Here is a 19,223-nt window from a genome sequence, read left to right on the forward strand (position 1 = left end):
CACAGATCCAGTGGTCAAGACTCTCCTTGCTGTGGCCTTGGAGCTGCCTGGGCACAGCAGCCTTTTCCATCTGGAAACTCCTCATGGACAGGGAGTCCCCAGCTCTGTTCCTTGCACAACCTCTAGGAGCCCAGGGCTGCCATCTCAAGTCCCTGCTGGCACTGGGGGCTCCCAGGTGCCTCAGGCTGCTGTGACACCGCTGCACACAGGAGGCAAGAGGGGCAGGGGCTGTGCTGAAAGTCAGCTCCATGTGCTGCTGCTGCTGCTGCTGCTGCTGCTGCTGCTGTGGGGTCATTTGTCCAGGCCTGCCCCAGAGTCAGGGATCAGATCCAGGCCCTGCTGCTGCTCCCTCGGGATCAGCCCCAGTTTGGGTGTTGCTGTCAGGGCCAGCAGGAGCGGTGGCTGGAGCAGCAGGTGCTGACAGTGCCCCAAGCCCCGGGGCTGGAGGGGTCCCTGGGCTGGGCTGGGAGCGAGCTGCCCCTTGTTCTCCCTCTGCCCCAAGCAAAGCTGGGCCGGGCCCTGCCAAGGCTCAGTACCAGCTCCTCTGGAATGGGAATGCTCTTCTGCCTTGTCCCTGTCCAGAGGGGCAGTGCTGGCCTGGCAGCACAGGTTGTTTTCCCCTCAGGCTGCAGGAGATGAGAACACAACACTTGCCAGCACTGAGTGCGAGGCACAGCTCCGGGTGCTCCCCATGAACCTCAGCTCTGGGAGCACTGTCTGCCCCAAGCTCCAGGGGTTGCAGTGGGAGCCCGGCTGGGCTCTGCCCTGGGGTCATCCTGCAGGGACAGCTGGAAACAGGGAGCATTCAGCTGCCACAAACAGCCAAGCCAGGGCTGCAGGGCAGCTGCTCCAGCCCGGACTGCACTGCTGTGTGCTGTGCTCTGGGACTGGGGCTCCCCACACAGGGGACTGGACTGGAGTGCCAGAGGAGACAGAGAAGCTTCAGCTTCAGCCTCACTGAGGTGGGTGCATAGGTTGGGAAGTGTGGGGAGGCTCAAGGGGATTCACAGAGCTCATCCTGCTGCAAGGACCAGGAAAAGGGAGTGGGAACTCAGCAGTTACGAGAGCTGAGGGCTGGAGAGTGGCTCTGAATGACACTAAAATCCCACTGGACCTCTGAGACATTGCTGCTCCTCAGCCAGTGACAGCATGAGACCCTAAACCTGGGGCTCAGCCCTCCTTGTGGTCAGGTGCATCAAGGAAGGCAACAGAGTGATGGAGACAACAACGGGCTGAGAATTCACTGGGGAAAAAAAGGGAGCATTTGAGAAGTAAAAGGCAGGTGGGGGAGAGAACTGTTCAGAGAAGGGCTGAGCTACATCTTGAGCATGGTGAAAAATGTCATTTGGAGTCATCCCAGATTGATTTCATTTCAGAAGATATTGAACAATTTTAATTTTTGGGGGATGTCTTGTTTTCCTCTGGAGGTGTACACTCTGCAAACTTGAGCTGCGTTGTCAAAATGCTCAAGCAAGCCTGTGCTTCAGGTGACACCATTTCTTCTTTGGCTGATTCCAGCCCGGTGCTGAGCTCCAGCAGAGCCCTGGCAGAGCCCAGAGCAGCCTCAGCATCCGCAGAGCCCGGCTGCAAGGAGAGAAAGCAGAAACTGCCCGTCAGCTGAGGGCTCCTGTCCCCTTGTCCCAGCTGCCCGTGGTGCCCAGGCCATGCTGGCTGTGCCCAGAGCTGTGCCCAGAGCTGCCCATCAGTGCTGCCTTTGGGAGCAGGGCAGGAGGGCAGGACATGTGCCCAGCCTGCAGCCAGCCTTGGCACATCCACCTGCTCAGCAGCTGCCCAGAGCAGGATGCTCCTGTGCTCGCTGCCATCTCCCAAAAGCTCTGATCCCACCCTGCCAAGCACACGGGGACCCACCTCATGCCATCCATGGCTGGAAGAAAAGCTGGTCCCAAACGATGTCCTCAGCCTGCTCCAAGGGCACGGCCCATCCACGCCGCAGCTGCTCCCAAGAACTTCCCGATCCAGACTGGACTAACCAGAATGCTTACTCTAGAAAAACAAACAACAAATTGTTGAAAATAGATTACAGACAAAAAGGGAAAAAAAGAACAAAGGTAAAAATCATATCTCTGTGAGGGGATTGAGGAAGGCCCAAGCCCTGCAAGCCAGGGAAAAACCCAGCCATGTGTGAGCAAAGCCCAGGTTTTCTCCCTTCCCCCTGCACTGTCCCCCACAATAACCGTGATCCCAAACAAACAAGGGCAGTGGAGCTGCCCAAGCCCTTCCTTGCCTGCACAGCAAAGCACCTGTGCGCAGATTTGGGAGTCCCACCTCTGCTCCCACCATGGGGGTTTGTTTGTGTTGGTCTGGCTGCCCCAGCCCCAGCCCCAGCCTGGAGCACGGTGGGTGCTGGGGGCTGTTGGCAGGACCAGGAGCCCACTCCCATTTCGTACCCACCCCAGCCCATGCCCCCAGCCCTGCCAAAAGCAGCTGGGCAGCCGACTGAAGGATCAGCTGCATCTGCCTCAGCAAAAGGGGAACCTTTGCTTCCCAGCCAGGCTGGGCAATACCCAAATCTGGGAGCATTTCCCCAGGTGTGGACTCATCTGCAAATTCCCTGTGGAGTTTGGCTTTGAAGAAGGTGCCACAATCAAAGTGCATCACCTTCAACTGCTGGTGGCCAGGTTGAGGAAGAGGTTGTCATCCTTCATGTCATCCTTGATGTCATCCTCGCTGTCTCCTGCAGCAGCAGCCCCACCCGGTACAGCTTCTCTGGGGGCTCCTTCTCCTTCCCTGGGGTGAGACCAGGCTGTCAGGGCTCTGTCCAGGGCCCCAGCTGTCAGGGAACCAGGACAAGCAAAACCTGCTTGGATGGCAGCCACCAGGGCTGGGCAGAGCAGCTCAGCTCCAGCACAAGGGCTGCATGTTCCCATCCCATGACCCTGGTGCAGTGACAGGGGCTGGCTTTCTTTGCTTCTCATTGCCAAGGCATGTGTGCAGCTGTAACTTACCAGGGCCCTGCAGCACAGTGTGCCTGTGGCTCTCTCCCTTCTTCTAGGGCAGATGAATATCCTGCATCCAAGGATGACAGAACACCTCTTCTAATGAGGGTCTGGCCAAGGGGTGCATGGATAAACACCACCCAATCAGATTTTGGCACTCTGGGGAGAGAAACCAGAAACTGCCCGTCAGCTGGAGAAGGCTCCTGTCTGCTTTGCCCCACTATTCCCTGCCCAGGCCATGCTGGATGCGCTCAGAGCTGGGCCTGAACTTTCCCATCAATTCTTGGTTTTGGGGGAGAGCAGGACATGTGCCACCTCCTCAGCAGCTGCCAGAACGGGATGCTCCCGAGCCCGCTGCTGTCTCCCAGCACTGGTATTCCCCCTGTGCCCAGAGAAGAGGATTCACCTGGAGAGAGCTGTTGTGGCAGCGAGAGCTGGCCCCAGCTGAAGTTCCAGCCCCTCCTGAAAGGCATCTTCCCACAGACCATCTCGTGCAGCAGGATGCCCAGGGACCAGATGGTAGCTGGCTCGCCATGGTACCAGCCAAAGCGGGTCCATTCCGGGGGGCTGTATGATGGTGTTCCTGTGGAATACAGATGGAGTTCATCAGGGGGATGCTGCTGCTCCCAGAGCCTGGCCCCAGCATCCCTGGGCGTGTGGGGGCTGCATCAGTGGCACACAGGGTGACCACTGTCCTCTCACCAGCATCTGGGACTGGTGTACAAACTTGGGATTGCAAAAGAAGCCACTGGTGTGGGAAGGGGACAGTGGAAGCCCTGGCTAGGCCTGACCATGACATGCAAAGGAAATACCCACTGCGTGCTGGGGAAAAACCATGCCCTCATTCTCCCTGTCTGCATTACCCCAAACATATTATAAAGGCAAGACAAACAGGGCAAGTGGAGCAGTCCAAGCCCTTCCTCTTGCCTGCACACCAAACCAGCTGGGGCACAGGTTCTGACCTCCCTCTCTGCTACCCTGACCCACGACTGTTTTTGTCAGGCTGGCTGCACCAGCCCAGCCCCAGTCCTGGGCAGAGTGGTGGGCAAAGGCTGCCAGCAGGGCTGGAAGATGGCTCCCCACCCAGCCCAGCTCTAAAGCAACTCAGCTGCAGATTCAGTCCCATGAGTGACAGCAAAAGGGAGAATCCCCGCTGCCACACCCAGCTTGGGCTGTGAGATCTTGGGCCGTGAGATGCCAGGAGCAGGAGCACAGCCCTGTGTAGGCTCACCTGCAAAGTGAGTGTAGGCTGTCTCTTGCAGGTAGGTTCCACAGCCAAAGTCAATCAATTTGGCCTGCCCGGTGGCCAGGTCAACCAGGATGTTCTCTGGTTTGATGTCGCGGTGCAGGACCCCGCAGCTGGTGCAGTGCCGCACGGCCTCCAGCACCTGGCGGAACAGCTGCCGCGCCACCTCCTCGCGCAGGAACCCCCGTGCCCGAATGAAATGCAGGAGGTCCTGAGACTGCTCTGGCCGCTCCAGCACCATCACAATGTCGCTGGGCAGCTCAAGCCACTCCAGCAGCTGGACAACACCGGGAAAGCCAGTGGACACCTTGTCCAGCAGCACAACCTCCAGGGGAGCACTGGTGCCGTCGGGCTGCGGGAGGAGCACGATGCCGTCAGTGGGGCCGATGCTGGGCCAGGGCTGGGCAACCCCTCAGCCAGCCCGGGATGCTCTGCGCCCTGCGATGGCCCCACGCCCGCTCTCCCTCGGGATGTCCTGGCGGCTCCCACCCTGCCGGGGCTCGGCTCATCCCCGCCCGGCACGGCCCGGCTTCTCCCGCTGTCCCGGCTCACTCACCAGCTCGCTCCAATGCCAGATGCGGTTCCGTGGCACCCTTTTGATGGCCATCTGCAAGCCAATGGGAGCAGCGGGCTCAGCTCAACGCCCGCCCTGCCCAGCCCCATCCTCCTCCTCCTGCGCCCCCTCCTCCTCCGCCCGCCGCCGGCCCCGCCGCTCACCGGGCGCCGTCCGAGAGCCGCGTTGCTGCGAAGACGCTGCCGAATCCGCCGCACCCCAGCAGGGAACTCAGCCGGTACCTCTCCTGCAGGGCCTCCTGCGCCTTCCCTGCGGGCGGGACGCGGCTGTCAGCGCTCGGCCCGGGGCCAGCAACGGCCCCCGAGCGCCCCTCACCCGCCCCCGGCCCGGCCATCCCCCGGCGTTCGCTCTTTGCAACGCGACCCGGGAGCCGCGGGGCCGGGGGCCGCGCTGCCGAGCGGCGGAGCTCGGGCCGGGCAAGCCGCAGCGGAGGCGGCGGGAGCGGCGGGGCCGCGTGTGTCCTCCGCGGGCCCCGGGAGGAGCCGGGGCCGGGGCCGGGGTCGGGGTCGGGGCCGGGGCCGGGGCCGGGGCCGGGGCCGGGGCCGGGGCCGGGCCAGGCGGAGCCAAAAGCCGGCGATGCCGCCCCAGCCCCAGGCACTGATCCCCGCCCAGCAGCGCCAGCGCCAGCACGGCCAGAGCCGGGCTGAGACCAGACCTCGGTGGGACGGCCGGGGGCGGGCACGGGGCAGCCCCGCCCGGGGCCGGGGGCGGGCCGGGGGCATGGCCCAGCCCGGCACGGGGAGAGGGAGGCGGGGAGAGGAGGGGAGACCGGGAAAGGGAGAGCGGGAGAGGTACGGGACAGCGGGAGAGGGAGAGGGAGAGGAGAACGGAATCTGAAGTTTTTTCTCTTGCTGCTGCTGCTGCCGCTGCCGCTGCTGCTGCTGCCGCTGCTGCAACTGAAGCTCCGGGGCCGTTTGTCCCCGTGTCCGTTTGTCCGTTGCCTGCTCGCCCCCACCCCGAGCCCCACGTTCCCCGAGGGCAGCCCCTGAGCCTCTGCAAACACGGGAACTTTGCCGAGTTCAGCCAGAGTCTGGACTCCTGCACAGTGGCTCAGGAATCCCCTCGGTCCCTGCTGTGCATTGTCCCTGCTGAGGGTCAAACACTCTCAGAGCGTGTTCCCTGAATGCAGAATTTGTACCTGACACAAACACTGCACTTACCTCTCCAGCATTGCTTTCCAAGAAAAACAGGGGAAGTCAAACTGTGTGCAGGTCATGGTATCTTAAAATGTCTAAAACTTGCCAACTCGTGGATCTTAGTGGTGAGATCTGTTTGGAATTAATGGGATGGACAACTAGTGCAAGATGGAAAAGGGGAGCATAAAAATAAATCGAGAAAAACGTCTTGAATTGTTTCAATTTTCATTTAATTTCTTAAAAGCTCTTTCAGTTTTTCCAGAATCTTCTCCTCAGTCCTGTTTGCTTTTTCCAAGAACTTTTCCTGGTGAACGAGGTGCAGCTTCTGTCACAAGGTGTGCCACCAACTGCAGCTTTCCACACTGTGTGTGCAGCACAACACTTGCAGCAAAGCAGGAAAAATATTTGAAGAATTTGACAGCTTGTTCTTTTCTTTTCCTTGTGGGCTGGGCACTTGTGCCATTGGTAAGGTTTTCATTGTTACTGTTCTACCCTAAGGAAACATGACAGGCTACCAAGAACTCCTAGGGAATGCAAGCCTGACTGAATGCAGAGAAACAATCTGCAGAGCCTGCAGCCAGAAGTGGAGAGCTGTGTGATAATCATTCCAACACCCCCAAGGACATCTTGAAAATGATCTAGAAGATGAAAGTGGGCTGACAGGGAGTTTGTTTCTGTCTTCAGTCCAGATACTTCTACATCTGAAAACAATTCCACAGTCTCCATCTAAATGAAGAGTACAATCAGTTCATTAAAAGCACCAGAATAAACTGTACCTCTCAGGAGATGACTGAAAGAATCTGAAAAGGGAAAATGCAGGAGAAATGCATTTCTCAGCACTGCAGTACTTGCCTACCTGAAACCCTCCTCCATTTCCTCTGCATGCCTGGATCTGGCAGTGTCAGTTCTGTATTCAGTGGTGCCTCCAGCCCTGAATCCCCTCATCTACAGCCTGAGGAACCAGGAGCTCAAGGCTGCAGTGAGGAGACTGATGACTGGACATCTTAGGAAGCATTAAACTGATTGCCAATTTCGGCAAATCACTTGTAATAAAAGTCATCTTTTATAGCTCTTTTGCTTTGGTTCTTTGATTTCCCTGTCGTTTTCCTTTTTAAATATTCTTCCTAAAGCTAGACGATTGTTTCTGCCATTTCTGACTTTGTTTCTCTCCACCTTCCCTGTGGCCACAGACTGTGACAATGAGGAGCAGTGTTCTCAGTGACTTTAAAAGAACTGAAGGATCTCCCAGCAGAGTTTTCTCCAGAGATCCCTCTATTCTTGCCATCTCTGGAGCTGCAGCAGCAATGTCTGTGTGCAGAGCTGGGGGCAGATCAGTGCTGGCACAGCAGCTGTGCCCAGCAGCAGCAGCAGCACTTGGTGTCGCCAGTGCTGCTGCCGTGGCCCTGCCCCGCTGCCCTGGTGGCCCTGGTGTTGCTGCAGGGCCTGAGTGCTCTCGGGGCCGGGCACAGTCCTGGGGGTGGCAGTGCCGGGGCTGCAGCAGGGACAGGCCATGAGCACTGCTGGGGCAGCGCTGACGCCTCAGGCCAGGCCCTGGGGGCTGCAGGCTCCTTGCCCAGGCTCTCTCAAGAACACGGCCAGGCCAATGCTCAGCACAGAAAAGCCCCAGGGTGAGCAGCCCCAGGCTGGCCGTGGGCAGGCTGGGGGCAAACAGCATGGCTGGGGCTCTGCAAGGGCCCTGGGGGAGACGGGAAGGAGCAGCACAGCAGGGGCTGATCCATCCCCAGTGTGCTGCACAGCCCAGGGCAGCGTCCCAGAACGTCCTGATGGAGCTGCCAACAACATCCCCCCTCTGCAGCCCTGGCCTCTCCCCCAGCTCACACAGGTGCCGCATCCTTGCAGGCACAGCCACGGCAGCACTGGCTCAGGAGCCCCTGTTTGCATTGCACAGAGCAGGCAGGAGCAGCCCCATGCTGCTGCTGTGGGGACATGAACCTGAGGGAGCACAAATGCCATCAGCCCCTGGGGCCAGCAAGGGCTGGGGGACACCAGGGAAACCACTCAGCTTTGTCCTGGCCTCTGCAGTCAGCCAGAAAGTTTGTTCCCATTAGCTGGGAGATTCTTCTTCCACTGCAGATGCTATTACTCAGAGCCAGGGCTGCCTGACAGCCACCCCCAAACTGCCCTCAGCATTTCCTTGGCTTCACCTTTGCTTTTTTTTCCCCTTTGTTTTTGTACCAAATTCTTCCTCTTGCCCAGCCCTGTTCCCTCCCCTGCAAACAGCCCATCCCTGTTTGCCCTTTCCTCTCTGGCCCCACTCCCCACTGCAGTTCCTGACTTGGCACCATGGGAATGTCCCTTGGGGAGCAGGATCATCCTCCAAGTGCTGCAGGAATTGTCTGCGGGCTCCTGCAGTGCCTGGTGCTGCTCCCTTGCCAGAAGCACCCCAGGCCAGGGGGGCACATCTGGGCTGCTGTGTTTGCCTGTGGGGCTCCCTGTTCTGGGCAATGAGGAGGAGCTGCAGAGGCTCTGCAGGACTGACAGGATGGGCTTTGGGCCTAGGAGGAGAAGCTGAGGGAACTGGGCTGCTGGAGCTTCTGAAGAGGAGGCCCAGGGCTCATCCTGCACCTGCTGCAAGGGTGGTTTCAGAGAATCCCAGAATCAGCAAGGTTGGAAATGACCTTGGAGATCATCAAGTCCAACCTGTGCCCTGACACCACCTTGTCTCCCCCGGGCCTCCTCTTCTCCAGGATAAACAACTCCAGCTCCCTCAGCCTCTCTTCACAGGACTTGTGCTCCAGACCCTTCACCAGCCTTGTTGCCCTTCTCTGGACACACTCCAGCCCCTCCACGTTCTTGCTAAATTTGGGGTCCCAGAACTTGACACAGCACCCGAGGTGCTGCCCAACCAGCGCCCAGCACAGGGGAAGAATTGCTCTCCTGGTCCTGCTGGTGACACCATTCCTGGTCCATAGGAGTGCCAGGGGTTGGATGAGGGAAATGGTCGGGAGGGGGCAGGAGAGGCAGTCTGATTGACTCTCAGCCATGAAGGGTCTTGATTTTCATACCTATTCAGTCTGCATTAGAAGATGCTGGGTGTCAATATCAACTGGACATTGCTGATATCAATCTATAAACAGGAAAAAAAATTAAACAGAACAAACTGTTCTCTCTGCATTGTTTTCAAGACAGTATATACACTTTGAATACACTTCAGATATCTGTCTAATTAATTACAGAAAACTTGAAAACTTCTGTTATTCCAAATGGCTTTTCTTCTTTGGGCATGTTGAACAAATGTTTATGAGCTTTTCTCACTGAATTCCTGAACTGAAGAGCTCAAGAAAGAAGAGGACTCTGGAGTAGGAAAATTCATCATCAACCTCCAAGTGGCTGAGGATCCATCCCCATCAGAGCAGCAATGAACAGCAATGGGCACAGCTTTGTGGCTACCCCAGCTTTGGGATGGGCCCTGGGCCTGCAGCAGGAGCAGCTCTTGAGGGCCCCAAGGCCGGGGCTCTTGAGCTGCCCTTGGCACATGGGATGGCAGCAGGGGCTGCAGAGCTCTCAGCACCTGAGCCAGAGGGGAGCAGGGCAGGCAGGGAGCCTCCTTTGGCCTTGCCCAGCACCTTCCCCCATGGCTGGGGCTGAGCCCTGTGTGAGCTGCAGCTGCTGCTGTGCCCTTGGCAGGGGCTGAGGCCGTGGGGCCAGTGGCCAGAGCAGCCTGGCCTGAGCAGAGCTGTGGGGCCAGAGCCGGCTGGGCTGGGCTGGGGAGAGGCCCTTGGTGCTGCCCAGAGCTCAGGCCAGCTGGCAGAGCTTGCAGGGAGCTGGGCTGGGCTCAGAGAGCCTGCCCCAGAAACCATCAGTGTCCATCTCAGCCTGGCTGGGCGTGCAGGGGCAGGACTCAGGCCAGGCCTTGTGGGGCAGGGCCAGCGCCTGTGCAAGGCATTGCAAACAGGCAAGTGCCCCAGAGAGGAGGCTGCTCTGTGCCCTTGGGGGCATGGACAGAGCAGGGAGGGGGCCCAGGACATTTGTCAGTGCCAGCCTCTGTGCCCAGCCCTTGGCAGCCCTGGCTGCTGAGCCCAGCTTTGGCCTGGGCTGAGTTTGGCTGTGGCCCAGCTCCATCCTCCTGCGGGGCTCTGGGCCTGTTCCCGGCCATGGCTAGCCCTGGCCAGCCTCTCTGCTGGCCCAGAGGCCGGCAGAGCCCGGGGCAGGGCTGTCTGTGCAGGCCCACAGGTGCCAGGGGCTGTGCAGGAGCTGACAGAGGCTGCCCAGCAGGGAGGCCATGGGGCACAGAGCCCCAAGGCTGCCGTGGGCACCACGGCACAGGGGCCGTTCCCAGCCGCAATGCTCCTGGCCTGGGCTGGGCCTGCACAGGGGCTGGGCCACCATGGCTGGGCCAGCACAGGGCCACCAAGGGGCCACGCACCCGCTGCCGGGGCTGACAGCAAGGCCAGGCACACACAAGCAATTGCTGAGCATGGCCTGCGCTGGCCAGGGCTGACTGTGCCACAGGCAGAGCTCAGCTGCCCTTGGGGGCTGCAGGAACAGTCAGGAGCCCAAAGAGCCTCCATGGCTGTGCTGGAGACCCAGGCTGGAGCAGGGAAATGCAGGGCTGCTGCGGGATGGGGAGGGCATTGAATTCCAGCACACACCTCAGCTCTCTGATGATCCCGGCACCATGCTGGGCCCTGTTTCAGACTGGAGCAGAGCAGATGTTGATGGCACAGGAGCCCTGTGGGGCTGTCAGGGACAATCTGCAGCTTGCAAGGTGCTCTGCTCTCCCTCAGGTGCTCTTGGAGGGATGCAATCCCAGCTGGACACCTCAGGGCACAAGTGGCACTGCCTGTTTATGGGCACACAGCTGATGTCTGCCTGGAAAGGGGCACAGGTTTTAATATTTGTACATTTCATAATATACAAGGAAATCTTTATTATCTGGGTCATTTGAGTACTTTTAAGAAATGGCCAAGTTTTCCCACCAGGAGCAGAAATTTCCTGATTCTACTAGATTCTTCTACTTATGGCAAGTGGAGAAATACGGATCTTCCCCTCTATCTTTGCCATGAACATCATTCACTCTAATATTTCATGACCCCCTCCTTTACGTGTTTCCAGCTCTCCTTTTGAAATGGCCATGTCTAAGGACATCTCTTCATTTAGAGCAGCTGGATCCTTGTCCTTCACATTGCTCCCAGAAGTCTTCCTCCAGATGCTCTCTGCTGATTCCAATGTATCATCCTTGATTGGCTTCATGATTTGAGCATCAGGGAATTGCCCAATCTTTCAGAAGTTTAAATACCTCCTTAGTCAGCATCTTAGTTGTAGTTTTATCTTTTCTATCACCTCTTTTTATGTCTTTGTCTAAAATCCTTCCTGTATGGCAATCCCTTGTGGATGGTGCACATGTCAGATGTTGCTGGGATGTCACAAGAAACTGAATGAAGACTTTTGATGTTTATTAAATTTTATCATGTTCACATTTTTTGTTTTCCATGAAGAGAAACCTTCCTGTGCCTCTAGTCTCACCAGTTCCTGGTCCCTCAAAGGACACAAACCTGATGTGCTGGGGAAATGTGGCAGAAATGCTGCTCTCGGAGGGGTTTGAGTGCCTTGGATAGCTGAGTCAGTCAGGCCTGTAAGAAAGGTTAAGTCACAAGGTCTAAGTGACATTAAATGCTGCTAAGAGTTGTTCTTTTGCTAAGTTGTTATGTTTAATATGTTATAAGCTAAGCTGAACATCATTAAGTGTTATTCCTCTATTAAATTGAAAAATCATAGGTTATAATTTAGGTTAAATACTGTTAAGCTCTGTTCTTTTGCTAAATTGTGAAGCTGAAGTTATCACTTAAGGTTGAGGTACAAGTTAAGTCCTGTTACGTTTGAGCTCTGTTACGCTTTTAGGCCGTATTCCTTTTACCATTGCCCTCACTGTCCTTGTGTCACACACAGAGTCAGGGACAGTTCTCAGTTCATCTCTGGTTCGATTGCCTGGATTTTGTTTGGTTTTTTTGTTGCTTTGTTTCTTTGGTGTGCCTGAAGTGTCCAGTCAACAATGTGTCTTGCCAAGGAAGTTTGTGGTGCTGTCCCTTAATATTAAATCTGGTTGTTGCTGCTCCCTTGCTGGGGATATTTTCAGCGCTCTCAAACCCTCATTCAGAACAGGGTGAAGGAGCCCTGGCCCAGGCTCTGGCCCTGGGGGACACAGGGATGCTGCCGGGAGGTCCCCGTCCCCCTGTCCCACCCCCCAAGGCCCCGGCCCCCCGTCCCCGTGTCAGGCTCTGGGGTCGATCTCGTGGAACATCCTCTGGGGGAGGCTGCAGCACCGGGAGCGGGGGGACCCGGGGGGACAGGGGACCCCGCTGTGCACGAGCAGGGTTGGACTGCTCTGGGGGAACTGTGAGGGGAGCTGGGGCAGAGTGACCTCCCCAGTGACATCACACAGCCCCTGTGATGTCAGAGCCCCCTATGAAGTCACACAGTCAGCCTGTGATGTCACACAGCATCATGTGATGTCACAGAGCCCCCTATGATGTCACACAGCACCCTTTTGGTGTCACAGAGCCAACTCTGGGATGTCACCCTGGAATGATATGCAGCTGCACTGAGATGTCACAGAAGAGTCTGCGATGTCACAATGTCACCATGTGATGTCACAGCCTGCTCTATGATGTTACACAGTCACCTAGAATGTCACAACCCACTCTCTGATGCCACAGAGCCACCCTCTATGATGGCAGGATCTGCTCTATGGCCTCATACTCTACTCCATGATGTCACAGACAGCTATGTGATTTCACAACTCCCTCAGTGATGTCACAAAACCCTCTCTGTGATGTCATACTGGCACTCTTAAATGCTACAGCACACACTTTGACCTCACAGCCTGCCCTATGATGTCATACAGCCATGCCATGAAGTCACAGCCTGCTCTGCGATGTCACAGAATCCCCTCTATGACCTCACACAACAAACTCTGTGATGTCACAGCCCAGTCTGTGACCTCACACAGCCCACTCTGTGCTGTCACACAGCCCCTTGCTGACATCACAGCTGCCCTGTGCCTCCATGACACAGCCACAGAGGTGCCGCTGTGACACAGCCCCCTCTGGGACATCCCCCAGCCCCTGCCAGTGCTGAGCCCCTGTCAGCTCTGGCTGTGCCCTGCTGGTGTCCCTGAGCTGCCCTGGCAGTGCCCCAGCCCTGCTGGGCTGTGCACAGGAGCTGCTCCTGGCCAGAGCTGTTTCTCTGCAGCGCTGCCCTTGCCAGGAGCTGCCTCTGGGCCAGGAGCCCGGCCCAGCTCAGCAGCACAGACACAGCACAAGGACTTTAATCACCCTCTGGGGCTTTGGTGCTCTTTGCATCAGACTGAGTCCCTCAGAGTATCCTCAAAGAACTTCTCAAGAACTCCAAATCAGATTCAAACTTCAAACTTTCTTTAACTTCTAATGGGTCCCAAGGAGGGACACAACTCATGTGAATGTGTTCCCAGGTTCCAGGTAGAGCAGAACACTGGAGGCAGTGATGACAGGTGGAAACAAGCAAGGGAAAGGTGTCTCTGGTGCTGAGCAAACCTGGATGTGTTTCAGGAATGCAAAGGGCCAAGGCCTGAGTCCCAGCCCCTGGCCAGCCAGATCCTGTCCCTCCCTCCTTGCTCAGGGCTCTTCCCAGGATGGGCACTGGCATGTGGGGATGTGCAATGCCAAGGGCAGGACCATGGGGCGGCCCCTGCCAGGCTGCTGGGCAGGGAAAAGGAGGCAATGAGGCTCCAGGCCTGCAAGGGTCACTTATCTCCTGCTCCTGGCTCAGGTCCAGGGCCAGCAGCCATGGCCAAAGTGCTGCCCAAGGTGGCTCTGTCAGGGCCTTGCAGCTGCTGCCCATCCCTGTGCCCTGTGCAGCCCAGGCTGTCCTACGGTGTCCCTGCCCTGCACCTCTGTCCCTGCAGGCTGTCGTCATCCCCCGGCTGCCCCACCTGGCTGGCCCCTTCCTTTGCTGACAGCTCTGCCTCCTGCCTGCCTCTGCCTGCCCACGCAAAGCCTTGGGCTGCTCCAGGCTCCTTCTGCACCACAGCCCTGCCCTGGGGGAGGAAATTCCTTTCTCCCGCTGTCCAGTCTGGGCCTCCCCAGATGCCCTTGTGTTGTGTTCCACTGCAGTAAGCAGCAAAACAACTCCCCCAGGCCCCAGAGTCTCAGACCTCAGGCAGGCATCGATGACCAACAGGGAAAGGAAGGCAACAGGATGGGTACTGGTTTAGAAAAGCACAGGATCCTTTATTGCGCCAGGTACCAAGACAAGAAATTAAGGGGGAGAGGGGGTGGTGGCTTGTCATGGGTTTTATATGACAGGGTAGGGGTGGAGTTTAGGGTCGGGGTCCAATAGCAGAAGGAGCAGGGCCCTGCAAAGGAGTGGATCAGGGAGGACAACCAATGGAAAAATCGATGGCGGGGTCTTTGCAGTAGAATTTGAACCAATGAGGTTACAGAAAAGGAAAAATGTTCTGTGGCCACTCCTTTTTTGACCAGATGGGGTGGAGTGTCTTTTCCTGGGCTTGCAGGGGCATGCCCGACAGGGTGGAGGGGCGGAATCCTCTTTCAATCACACTCCTCACTTGATGCTGTCTGTCTGGCTAGAATCCCTACTTCCTGGGGCAGGGGAACTCCACACCCTTGGTGCCATTATTTCTTTCTCTTGGTGTTTTATACAATGAAGAAAAACTCCAGCCTCTCTGAAACCACCCTTTAATCCCTCTCAGGCTGCTCCTGTTCTGTCCTCAGTCTCCACACCACTGAGCCCAGAGCCACCACCTTCTACCTGCTGGTTATGCGATGAGGCGCCCAAACCCCATCTTGGGAGATTTTTGGTTACTTTTCAAGGTCTGTGAAAATGGAAAAATAGTGGTCAACATTATTTTGTCCCACATCTTGCAGTAACAGAACAGGAGTCAATATCACTCAACTGAATGAGGGTGGATTTACATTTGTTAGAAGGAGAAATATTTTACAATGATGAGAATGGCACAAAACTGCAACTGTTTTTCCAGAGAACTGCATTCCCCATCCCAGGAATTGTCCAAGAGCAGAAGCTTTGTGCAACCTGATCCAGTGAAACCCTCTCATCCCCAAGGACAGAATTGCTGTCATGGGGGTTCTCTGCTGTGCTGGGTGCCCTCACAACGCTTCTGGCCAGAATGTCTGCTGAGGGCAGCCAGGCTGCTGCAGGGGCAGTGACCTCACAGCCATCACCATGGCAGCCCTGTGCCCTGGGCCTGGCTCTCCCCTTTCCTCTGCCCCTGCCTTGTCTCTGCTGGCATGAAGAGTTTTGTCATTCATATCTTGTGCCCAAGGTGCTGGGGCCAATGGCTTCCCAGGCAGGCTCCTGGAGCAGAAGTGGCTTTTCAGAGCCCAGGCAGAAATGAGCCCTGAGGCAGCAGCTCTGCAGTGCTGGCCACCAGGCCGGGCTGCCAAGGGAGGCTTCTGGCCATGCCCTGCAAGCAGCTGCTGCTGCCAAGGAGCCTTTGGTGCCTCAGGCTCTGCCTGGCACAGCTCCCAGCACGGCACTCTGCCCTTGTGCCCGAGCCCTTCCCTGTGCTGGGGCTGGCCTGGGGCTTTTCCTGCAGCGGGACCTGCCCTGCTGCTGGCACAGGAAAGGCAGTTCCTGCTGGAGCAGGAGGCTCTGCCTGCAATGGGCTCCAACAACTCCAGCAAGGCCCTGTTGACATCAAAATTGCTTCCTAGATCACTATATGCTAATAATTGTTATAGCTCCTATACTGTGGAGTAAATAACTCTTTTTTAAAATTTAATCTGTGGTGTAAACAAACCATTCTGTCTAATCATGATCAGAATCCATCAGAGCTGTATTTATATCAATTTATCTAGTATTCCATCGATAATCCTGTGGGACAAATTGCATTAAGGTTCAATTCTACCTGTCTAATCTTTTACAGCTTTGACAAAGTCTGGGGCTGGGATTGGATCCAGCCACTCCCACTCTCCTCTAATAAAATAAATTTTGGAAGTCTAGGGGTCCTGCAGGGGTTTGAGGATCCATGGTGTCTGTTGGGTGTCATTTCTCCATCTCATGACTCATCAGGAGTTTCTCCAAAAAAGAAATAAAGCTTTTGCCTGAAGCTCCCACTGTGCCCATGACTGGAGCCCCTGTGAGTGTCTGGGACATCCCAGCTCATTGGCAGCCTGGGGACTCCTGGGATGTCACCGTGGAGCCCCCCGTGAGTGCCTGTGACAGATCAGTGCCTTTGCAGCCCAAGGTGCCCTGGGATGTCACCATGGAATGGCTGTGACTCTCTCTGACCACAGGGCTCTTTACCATCCCCAGAAACCCCTGGGAGGCCTCCATGGAGCCCCTGTCTCTGCCTGTGACATTCCAGCTCTTGAACAGCCTGGCGACTCTTGGAAAGTCCCCATGGAACCCCTCTGAGAGCCTGTGACAAATCTGATCCTTAGTGGGCAACCACCACCAGGCCCCTGTTGCTATGGTCAGTTTCCATGGTATCCATCACCAGGCCCCTGTTCTCCCAGATCCACAGAATTGGCTGAGCTGGGAGGGACCCATCAGGATCCTGGAGTCCAACTGCTGGCCCTGCACAGGACACCCCAACAATGCCAGCCTGGGCCTGGCAGTGCTGTCCAAATGCTTCTGGAGCTCAGAGAGCCCTGGAGCTGGGGGCCTTCCCTGGGGAGCCTGGGCAGTGCCCCAGCAGCCTCTGGGGAGAAACCTTTTCCTGAGATCCAACCTCAGCCTGCCCCGACTCAGCTGCAGCCGTTCCCTCCAGTCCTGTCCCTGGGCACCAGAGGGAAGAGGTTCCCACAGCCCCAGCCAGGGACCTGCTCCCAAGGCTGCTGGCATGGCCACCAGGGCTTGGTTTCCACCGGCTGAGGTTTAGGACTTCGGGTCCCCAATGTCCTGCTCCTGCTAAAACTGCGCTGCCCTCACTGCCCTCCTGCCTCCCATGGAAAGAACAAAAGGCAAAGATCCTGGGCTGGGATAAGAACAATTTATCGGGAATAGCAACAAGACAAAGTACAAACAGCAACAGAAACAATATCGATAACAGCAAGGAATAAGAGAAAGAATTTGCAGGAAAAGCTACATTACCACTGACTGCCTCTACCCAACCATGTTTATCCTCGCTCCCGGGAAGGATACCCTTCTCTTCAGGGAGACAGGGAGTCTCTTTCGTGCTCCTAGCACTGACTAGAGATGGGAGTGAATGTAATGACAGGGCCATGGCCTGACCCTCATGTTAGGCCCACATCATGTCGTTGGCAAGGGTAGGAAAAGGTACAGGTGTCTTCCCAGCATGGATCACAGGGAACATCGATCACCAGGGCTCTTCCCAACATGGGTCTTACAGTGGGGGATGAAGCTGCAACTGGGCATGAAGCTCTTCCTGCAACTACGGCATTTGCAGAGCTTCCCTTACTGGTGCATCCGTTGGTGTTGGGTCAAGTGAGAGCTCTGGGTGAAGCTCTTCCCACACTGGGGACACTTGTAGGGCCTCTCCCCAGTGTGGATGCGCCGGTGGGTGATGAGGGTCGAGTTGTGCTTGAAGCCCTTCCTGCAGTCGGGGCAGCGAAATGGCTTCTCCTTGGTGTGAGTCTGCTCATGCAGGAGGAGATTGGAGCTGGTGGGAAACTGACACGATCCGTCCTAAGGACGTGATTTGTGTAGGTTCTTTTTCACTGATCTCAGGGTGCAAAAAACTGACACGACAAGGGGATTTGCAGTAAAATCAAAATACATGTACTTTTATTAAATAGCCATAGAGAAGATGCGTTAGAGAGAAGGGGAAAGAAGAAAGGGAAAAGAATAAGGAAAAGAAAAAGAAGAGAGGGAGGGCAAGGAGGTATATAGCTACCAGACGTGCGGATGACAAAGTCCCTCGAAGTTCGGTCGACGAAGAGGCCTGTCGTCTTCACGTCAGGGGAGATCTCAAAGGTATCAGTCAGGTCTAACCTTTTTTATAGTCCTTTTGAAATGGGGAAGGGGACCCATTTCAAAATAGTCTACAAGGAGCCATCAGTAGTCCATCAGGAACAGGTGTCGTCAGCAGGAGATGTCGTAGGCAAGAACCATTGTCTTCTCGGTCCAGTGGTCGCTTGCAAAACTTGCTTTGGTCCCCACGCACACCTTCCCTCACCCTACGGTGGGGATTTCAGTCTTAGTTCTTTTGGGAAGAAAAGGGGAACTTTTCCATGTAGGGGTCGCATGTCTCAGTCCTTGAGGGAGAACCTTCTCCCATCTCAGTCCACCTGTCACGGTGGTTGATGTACGGTGAATGGAGGGTCCTTTTGTGGTGACCCCCGGGAAGGTCATTCCAGAGAGAAAGTCCAGCCAAGTCAGAAGGGTGGAGAAATTCCAGCACTAGTGTTGCTAGGTGATGCAGGCGAAGGAGAGCACACTGCCCCTTCTCGGGTGCAGTGTTCCATGAGTTGAGCAAACACACCCGTAGGCAATAATCTGGCTTGATGGACCAGACAGACCTGGATTTTCAGAACAGGATCTTTTCCTTTCCCCGGTGGTCTTGGCTTTCATGACGATCGAGAGGCAAAAAATGAGGGAAGTTTTGGACAGACACTCACACGACCCCGTGACTCACGATTGTCTTGAAAGGGTCTTCATCAGCAGGTCTCAAGTCTCCTTCACGCTGGTAGCATACCTCAGAAAAAGGGACAGTATGACAGAGAGAGAGGAAAAGAGAAGGAAAGATAAGAAGAAATAAAAGAAGGGCGAAAAAGAGAAGCAATTAGCAAAACAAAATCAAAACAATTTTTTAGCAAATAATTAAATAATAATTGGAAATTATCAAAATAATATTATAGCTTGAATAATTGGAACAAACTCACAAATTATTATAATGGCATTATAGCTTAAATAATTTGAAAAATCACAAATGGTAATAATCAAATCAAATAATCAAAATAAAATCACAAATGGCCAAAAGTAAAAGCAATAATTAAGTAATAAAATGAATATAAATTTAACAAAATCACAAGATGGAAGGTAAAAGGTTTTTCAAAACACATCTACTGATTCATAATCGCCTTGTGTCAATTGTCTTGGGGACGTCCATAGTAAAAAGGACATCAGCCAAATTGTGTGCATTAATTATGGACGTCAGTCTTGTTAACCGTTTCATCATTCTCCAATTCATGACAAACAAGATTGCTGACAAAACAAAACCAATTGAAACCAGGATCAAAAGGACAACAATAGGATGACACATGGTGTTCAGGACACTTGTGGCAGTTGGTGACCACCCAAAAAGAGTATCCCACCACTTGTGTTCAGCATCTCTCTTTACTCTTTCCATGACACGATGTATTTGTTTT

At 55.5% G+C, this 19,223-nt stretch overlaps 1 long non-coding RNA gene across 1 annotated transcript; it reads right to left on the reverse strand.

Annotated features, from left to right (window-relative positions):
* Positions 1-920: 920 nt before the first annotated feature.
* On the reverse strand, positions 921-4,305 carry LOC135281542 (uncharacterized). The gene is made up of 6 exons (XR_010348147.1): positions 4,189-4,305; positions 3,364-3,540; positions 2,967-3,116; positions 2,620-2,748; positions 1,870-2,004; positions 921-1,584 (listed from the first exon to the last, which is right to left on the reverse strand). It is a non-coding gene; the product is annotated as an uncharacterized LOC135281542 (long non-coding RNA).
* Between the last annotated feature and the right edge of the window lie 14,918 nt (positions 4,306-19,223).

Source organism: Passer domesticus, chromosome 15, assembly GCF_036417665.1.
Source record: "Passer domesticus isolate bPasDom1 chromosome 15, bPasDom1.hap1, whole genome shotgun sequence".
NCBI lineage: Eukaryota > Metazoa > Chordata > Aves > Passeriformes > Passeridae > Passer > Passer domesticus.